Raw genomic sequence first — 8,446 nt, forward strand, 5'->3', positions numbered from 1 at the left:
GATGCACAATCTCATACTACTATCCTTTTTCCATACGAATAGTATAGGTGCACCCCACGGAGAAATACTTAGTCGGATACACCCCTTTTTTAACAATTCATCCAACTGCATTTTCAACTCTTTCATCTTAGTATGAGCCATCCGGTAAGAGGCCTTCGACACGGGTTGTGCTCCCGATACTAAATCAATCTCATATTCAATCTCTTTGGGTGGAGGAAAACATGTTATTTCATATGGTAACACATCAGGAAATTCTTGAACCATTGGAATCTTATTCACATCATATTGTAGAGCTCTGGTGTCAAGTACTGAACACAAATACAAAGGATCTCCCGTTTGCACCATTGCAGACAACCTGACTATCTTGGCTGCTTATAGTATAATGTTCTATCACCGAGTAAAGTCCAACGTGTCAACTTTTCCACGTGAAAATTCTAGCGGGCTCGATACTTCTCTAACCAATCAATCCCAAAATTCAAATCAAACTCACTTAACTTCAATACCAACAAATCTATCGGAAACTTCATCTCATTCACAATGGCAGGAACATCATGAATATATGTATCACACAATAGATCTTGGCCAAAAGGTAGAGATATGCTCACTAAGGTAGACTTCAAACCAATTAATCCACACATTTGGACAAACCAAGCAGCAAGAAAAGAACATGATGCACCAGAATAATTAGGTGTAAATATTGATCATTTGGATAAGAAGTGCATACCCGTTATGACATCACTGCGTATCTCCACCTCAGACATGGAAAGAACTGTCAGATGTCCTCCCACCTGTTGTGGGTGTCCCTGTCCAGTAGGTATCTACTGCTGTTGTGGATGAACACATGGGCGATGTCCCCCCGCATTGCCACCCTTATAACTCCTCGGGGTGATGCACTGGTTCCTTAGGTGACCTGGTTGCCTACAGTTGTAACAAACTCTAGGCTTCCATCGCAAAAGTAGCCTAGATGATTTATCTGGCATTTCAAGCATTGACCTACTCTCATAAGCCTTCTCTCAATATGTCCACTCGGTTCTCTCCCATCAATCCTCGGTCCTACTTGTTTCTGGAAAGGGGGTTGCTATTTCTTCCCTCTAGGTCTGAAACCCATCTCAGATCCACGTCTCTTGTTTGCTATCATTATTTCTCTATCCTTCAGAGTCTTCTCCATATATGTAGCTCGATTGTAGGACTCTCTGCAAGAGTAGGTGCTCGACACTAGCAAAGGCTGCACGGATATCTCCATTACAACTATCCTCAAACTTCTCAACTTGTCGAGGGATATCCCTTAGGATGTTCAGCTCAAACCTCATCAATTCATGAAACTTGCTATAATACTCGACCATAGTGTGACTTCCTTGTATCAACCGCTGAAATTCAAACCTTCTCTCAGAACGGAGAAAGTTCAACAAAATACCTTTATCATATCTACCTTAAGATCCTCCCTAGTGTAGTGCTCCAATGCCTCTCTCTCAGGCCGGCTGGCACGCCACCAACCATCAACAGCCCCAACTAAGAAGTAAGCTGCCACACCCATCCTATGAGTCTCTGAGGAACGGGTGGCATGGAATACCTTGTCAAATAAGAAGAACCATACCTTCAAGACTGTCGAATCCTCCAGCCCCACATATTTTGGAGGCCGATGCTTGTAAGCCTTGTCCAAAAAGTCCTCATGATAATCCTCAAAGTTCTGCTAATGACCGACTGTTGTAGTAGCTGCCTGAGTCTGTTGTTGGCTCAACTGTTGTCTCAGTAGTGTATTATGCTCACGCAAAAGGTCAAACTGCTTCTGATGATGTGCCATTTGTTGTTGGAATGTCTCCAGCAACATCCTCTGCCACAAGGGCAACTCCTCAGTAGTCGGGGATACTCTCTCCCCAACTAGCGTCTCAAAGGGAGCCCCGGCTGCTGCTGGCGGCTGTGGTAGTGGAGGGACCTTATTCCCAGCCATATGGTATGACTCCAATCCCTTGGTTAGATCGCTCAACCCTTCAATCTCTGGGGTAAAGCTAGTCCCAAGGCCAACCCCTGGGCCACTAATGAAACTTCGTCCATGGCCTCTACCACGTGTACAACTAGTACCATGTGGTGCCATCTCAACCTCTAAAATGAAGAAAAGTTCAATTCATAAGCAACTACGAGTAAAACTAGTATACATATCTTAACATACAAACACATGATAGCGAATAAGGACACAAAGGTTAGTATAATCAAGTTATACTATGCATAGGTGTAGGTCAGTTAGCTAATGCTTAACATGATATGTAATCCACCCCGAGCCCCAAAATAAAGTTCATGATGCATATTATCCTTGGAAAAGGGGTGTGAATTCTTAAGTAAAATGCTCTGATACCAATATATGTAACACCCCAAATCAAACAAAAACAAAAAATTCTTGAAGTTTCGCACGCCAACACCAGAAACAACATCACGTAAAAACATAACGTGCCCCGATGCTAAGGCTAAAACACCATAATAGTGAATGTAAAAGTTTTTCGTTGTGGAAGTCTTAAAATATATTTTTCAACACCCATAATTATTTGAAAAGCATATAACTATAAGAAGTCCTTACATGTATTAAAAAGTCTCAATGCATCTCAAAAGTAGGGATTTCAAAAGTAAAGAGTATGTACATTCATAAGTTCAAACATTATCCAATAAAAAATCATGAATATCAGATAATATAGTATAAGAAGAACACTCATTATATTGTGTTTCTCATATGTAGAGAGGAACTACTATATTTGTATAAATTTTGTATTTCTGCCATAACAGTGGCAGTATCGTCGTTGTTGACGAATGTATTGGCATGTATTTGCAACTACTTGTATGCATGTAATTTTTCTAATGAAAAATGATGAAAAATGTATTTGTAATTTTATGTTTTTATGTAATATCATTGGCATTACCTACTATAAACAAAATGTCAAAAAAATAGCACACCAACTACAAAACATGTTCAAAATAGATAGGCTAATCAAACTTGAAGACAACCTAATTTCGGTGCAACGACATCAGATCAAAAAACACAAAGAGAACAGGATTCAACCACATCTAACCATGCCCATTTCAATCCATATACACCATTTTACGGAAACTAGAACACAAGTCATTTGCCCATTTTTTATGCTCGAGTTGTCGTTGCCCCCGTCTGTATTCGATGCCGCTTGTTGAACTCCATATTCTCCTCAACAAGTTGTGTCAATTTTTATTGACGGACATGTGCCGGAAGCCCAAAAAAAGAACATTATCGTAATTGGGAGGATCTGAAACACGTTGCGGTCGATACATTTCAGCGCGCTCGAACATTGTTGGTGGTTTTGATATTATGCTATCAGTCATTTCGGTCAATTTTTTGCCCTGCATCCATACACGATTTCAGGTATCATAGTAAACATAAGTTAGTTACATCTAAAATAGAGATAGTTACATCTAACGTAAATAAACCCTCACTTTATCCACGGTTTCCCGAGTCTTGACTTCAAAGAGTGGCGTGCTCATTTGACTGCTGACTCATGTCTTCAAAACAAAAAAATTTCATCCAACAAATTTTAAGATATGATTGTTGTAGATATGTGATACGATACTCGTAACTATAGGTATGTAAAGAATACCCATGCTTCGTGTTGCTTGGACTGACGGGAGCTGCATCCCGTGGCTTGTATCCTTGCCTTTGTGTCCCGATATTTCTTGCCTAAATGTTAATATTTAGTACTTTTCTACAATTTTGATGATATTAAAATTAACCAAAAACAAGTTCCCTCAAATTAAATTTATTACGCTTCATCTTTGTGACAACATTGAATGCCCTTTTTCTTTTCGTACCACATTTTTGTCCACCTCGTAAGCACTTACATTGGCAGTAGACTCTTGTATTGCCAATTGGAGTTCCCCCTTCGTTGGTTTGGTGATATTTTCTAGATCCTATGTATGAGGAATTATTTTTAAATTAAATAGACAAAAAAAGTAAATCTAATTTTGTAAAACCTACCGGTTGGGTTTCAAGGATCGAAATCAGTCCACAATGATCATCGTAGGTAGCTTCTTGTCCAGTTGTGCTTATTCCAGCCGTTATTGAGGATGTTTCTATGACTCTACTCATGACACGGGCCTGCAAGGTAGGTGTGGACTAATCAAAGAAATAATATTTTTTGGAAATAATTTGTTTGTATATGACAACATGTCTTACGCTCCGTCGTGGTGGTGGAACCATTTTTGAGTGTATTCTGTGTGGATGGTCCCTCATCAGTCACAACCAACAAGTAAACATGGCACCAGTTAATCCACTCGGTCACACATTGTATTTAATGTACATCTATACTAAATAAGAACCTCTTCTTGACGATGATCTGGGCAGCGGGACGCAATTGCTACATTTTAATGATTACTCTGCCTCCTCTTCAACTTGGAAGTTTCATCCTTAGTTTTTACTAATTTATGAGGTTCTTCAGGCTCACACTTTTGTACTTTCCTCGGCCTACAAACACGTCTTGAATAGTCGTTGGCTTTGGCGGTTGAAAATTTGTCGGCTCCCAAAACATGTCGTTGCTAACAACTTTAATAGAGTGTGCATAAACGTGGTTATACGTTTCCATATGATACACACTACTGACATAATCCGTTTTATCAACCCCCTGATTCCCAATTGTAATAATCACATGATTACACGGGATTCCATTTAGCTGCCACTTCCGACACGAGCAGGTCCTCGCTGCCAAATCAACATTGTGTTGCCTCTTATCCAAACACGATATATGATAATGTGTGTCATCCGACTTGATCGGAATACAGTCTGACACCTTTGCTTTGTTTATTCTAAGCACTTTCATTATTTTCGGGCAAAGCAACATCTATCCCCATTTCCTTCTTGCATGGTCTTTATTTCCTTGCAATCTTCTTATCAAAATACACTCAAATATCTTCAAACATAGATATAATATGCTTTTTTCAAGCATCAGATATTACACTATTAAAAATCTCACATAAGTTGTTCATAAGAAGGTCACACTTGGAAAAAAGCTGGAAATGGGACTGGCTCCACTCCTCGGCCGACTTTCCGTCAAGCCATTCCCAAGCATTTTCATCCAATTCTTTGATGGCTTCCATAAGCATTTTCATCCAATTCTTTGATGGCTTCCATTTTAAGCCTAAACTCCCCCACTATAGATGCCCTAGATGCCTTCCATAAACCATTTTTCAGAGTTGTCCCTTTAAAACCAGATGTCAAGAAATTGTTGTGTAAGTGTCTTAACACAACATCTATGCTCATTCTCTAAAAATACATCCAACAAGGCTTGCACCAAACCCTTATGTTTACCGGACATGAAACAACACTGATGTTCTGGCTCTATCCCTAAATCCCTCTTTACTAGTACCAAAAATCATTTCCAGGTTTCATGGTTCTCGTATGGAACACAAGCAAATGTTATAGGGAATATGCAGTTGTTAGGATCAACTCCAACAGCAATTAGAAGGACACCTCCATACACGGTCCGGAGCTGACATCCATCAATGCTAATAAAAGGCCCGCAACCTTCCCTAAACCCCTTCTTCAATGCATCGAAATAGATATACATCCTATCGAATGTAGATTCATCACCATCCACTAATGTCCATAACACCACTGTCGATCCGGGATTAGCTTGTCTAACTGGGTGTGTATAATCCCAAAGCAAGCCATACTATTGCACTGCATCCCCTTCCATTTCTTTCAGTGCCCTTATCTTAGCCCTATAGGCCATATCCTTCGACACATTTACCCGTAGTTCATTTATCACATCCACCCTAAATCCTTTAACTGCTCGTTTTGGGTCCAACTTGAATTTCTTTACATACTTTGCACTCAGCCACTTTATTTTGATGTTTGATACATTGAACCTCTTCTTGCAGGTATGCTCATCATGAAAAATAGAGATTTCAAAACCAATCCCATCGTCCATAACACGTGCATGAATTTTCCAATTGCAGTTACTGTCTCCACAAATTGCATACAACCTTTTCTTGTCTACCCTTGTGAACTTAACATGCCTTATGCTCACAACAGCGTACGAGTTCACAGCATCCTTAAGCTCATCCCTACTAGAGAAAGCCATCCCAATTTCAAATTTGGGTTCAAACAAATCATTTTCTTGGAAGTTAGGGAATGGTTTCTTTCTTTTTCCTTATCTGACTCAATCAGCTCTTCAAGCTCATTTTTCTGGCTCTAGTATATCCTCTTCAAACTCGTGTATTGCGTTACCCTCACACTCAATCTTCCCCATTTCACCCAATTTATCCCCCTGTCTCTCCCATGATGCCTCTTTTCTAAATTCCCCAACTATTTCTTGCTCTCCTTCTAAATCAGCATTACTCTACTCCGAAACCTCATCAACATATTCATTAAACAAGAAATCATCATTATCCTCAAAATAAGAACTCATGACAATCACTATTACAATCAGATGCTTCATCCATTTCAACTCCCTTATGTACTTCCAATTCATTCGCTACCTCATCAACAAATTCATCAAATAGTATATTGTCACTGCTATCAGATTCTAACTCGAGAATGTACTCACTATCTAACTCGAAGACATCATCAACATTTAAACTCTCTTCTATATCCACAAAGACCACAAATTCTCCATATTTTTCCTCCAACTATTTAAGATTGTTAGCCTAAGACTCTCATCGTCTACGATCAAAATAAGCATCTCATCTCTAAAAACATAAAAATCCAGTCTATTGTTGTTCGATACACCACAATTGAATGCATACCTAACTAAACAAGCTATATTAAGACAATTTACCTTGACGGGATCAAATCATGTCTTCTTGCCCCCCACGTAATTTGGTGTAGGAGTAAAGAACAGTTGACGATTGTAAAATAGTGTCACTTTCACTTTCGTATGTGTGTGTGGTCCATCACCTACAACGGAACATCCAACTGTTAAAAAAAATTAAATAAATAAAAAAATAAAATTCCAACTACTACAAGCTGTAAAGCTTCGACGTTGGGACCACTAAAGAAAACAACTTTGTTTGTATAAATATTCCTTTCACTGAAAGCGACATAAAATAAACAATTGATGCCAACAAATAAGTAAAAACGAGACGATGACTTAAACACATTTTAACCCCATTCACCTATAAAATAACCTGTGAAGGAGAGAAACATTACCGGATTTTTCAGCCATGTCCCGTGAACCGCAGTTTTGATTCTCAGGAATTTCGTATTCCTTTTGCCGGCGTGTCGACAAAATGAATCGCGCAGGGGCGTGTCAGCGAGGCAGCGGCGGTGAATGGCGGCGACCAACGTGCTTTGAGATGGGATGGGAGAATTGGGGATCTAGGGCTCGAACGATGAGAAAGGGAATTGAGAGTGAATCAATCGATTGAGGTTATAATGTTTTTAATTTCATGTTATTTGCAATTTGGTTCAATTGGACCAAATTGTTATTTGCATTTTGGTCCAATCAGGCCAAATTAGAATAAAAAAAGTAATTTTATTTTTTTTTTAAACAAATGACATGTCAGCTGCCGGAAAAATAACACGTCGTGGTACACGTCTGCGCCATGTACATGTCGGCAACGGCAATTCTATGTCTGCGCACGTGCCCGGCACATGACATTTTCCGGTGCCGGAGGGCATAAATAAAGCCTTCGGAACACTTACTTTGCGAACCGAAAAAAAAAAAAAAGTCTAAAAATGATAATTTGGGATATATAATGGGTAATTTTTGCAATTTTCCTTTTTTTTTTTTTTAAGACAAATAACGTGTCAAATATTTAAGTGGAAAATTTTGTTGCAAATTGTCATGATAGTTTCTGTTGCAAAATTAGCTCGATCCTTATAGCACTAAATATACCTTTTTGGCTAATTTTGTAACAAAATGTTTGTCCACAAATATTTCATAAAATTTTTCGTTGAAGTATGTGCAGGGCTCAGACACAGTGATTGGGTTTGTCGATAATCTCATCGAGTTCGCATACAAGATAGCATTGCTGGGTTCGGGAGTGAGTTAGGAAATGTTGTGCAGAAAATACCTTTGTCACTGTCGGAAACGTTTGAACCAGCAATTATAGCTTTGGAGTACAACTCGATCCAGTATTTGAAAATTATGCTTGGTGAGCTCCTAAATTATATATGATATTATGGCACCAATTTTTCGAAGGTCATGTTAGTTTATTTAGTAATTAATTTATATTTATGTAAAACCTCGAGATTTATTTGTATAAGGGTAAAATATAATTTTCTTTGAAGCAAATTTTTATTTTTTTTTTTTTCAATCAAAGTAATCAATAACATCCAAACATCAAATGGAGTAAAACTTTACATAATACATCAAAATAGTAACATTTTTTATTACTCCAACTAAAATGTAAAAGTCTAATTGTTATGCTTTGTGAATTCTTCTCGGTATGTGGCTCCGATCCATCCATCTCTCAAGCCCAACCGTATTTCTTCACC

The 8,446-nt window shown here is 38.6% G+C and overlaps 2 long non-coding RNA genes across 4 annotated transcripts; one reads left to right on the forward strand and one right to left on the reverse strand.

Annotated features, from left to right (window-relative positions):
• Positions 1-2,876: 2,876 nt before the first annotated feature.
• LOC127256863 (uncharacterized) lies at positions 2,877-7,303 on the reverse strand. Of its 3 annotated transcripts, XR_007839911.1 has the most exons (8): positions 7,157-7,303; positions 6,786-6,904; positions 4,187-4,223; positions 3,989-4,108; positions 3,778-3,921; positions 3,612-3,691; positions 3,451-3,516; positions 2,877-3,357 (listed from the first exon to the last, which is right to left on the reverse strand). It is a non-coding gene; the product is annotated as an uncharacterized LOC127256863 (long non-coding RNA). The 3 variants fall into 3 exon arrangements; XR_007839912.1 differs by lacking the exon at positions 4,187-4,223 and having other exon boundaries at positions 3,853-3,921; XR_007839910.1 differs by lacking the exon at positions 4,187-4,223.
• LOC127256864 (uncharacterized) lies at positions 7,234-8,232 on the forward strand. The gene is made up of 2 exons (XR_007839913.1): positions 7,234-7,375; positions 7,918-8,232. It is a non-coding gene; the product is annotated as an uncharacterized LOC127256864 (long non-coding RNA).
• The last annotated feature ends 214 nt before the right edge of the window (positions 8,233-8,446 follow it).

This window comes from Andrographis paniculata, unplaced genomic scaffold (assembly GCF_009805555.1).
Source record: "Andrographis paniculata isolate CXL003 unplaced genomic scaffold, ASM980555v1 Contig57END, whole genome shotgun sequence".
Lineage (NCBI taxonomy): Eukaryota > Viridiplantae > Streptophyta > Magnoliopsida > Lamiales > Acanthaceae > Andrographis > Andrographis paniculata.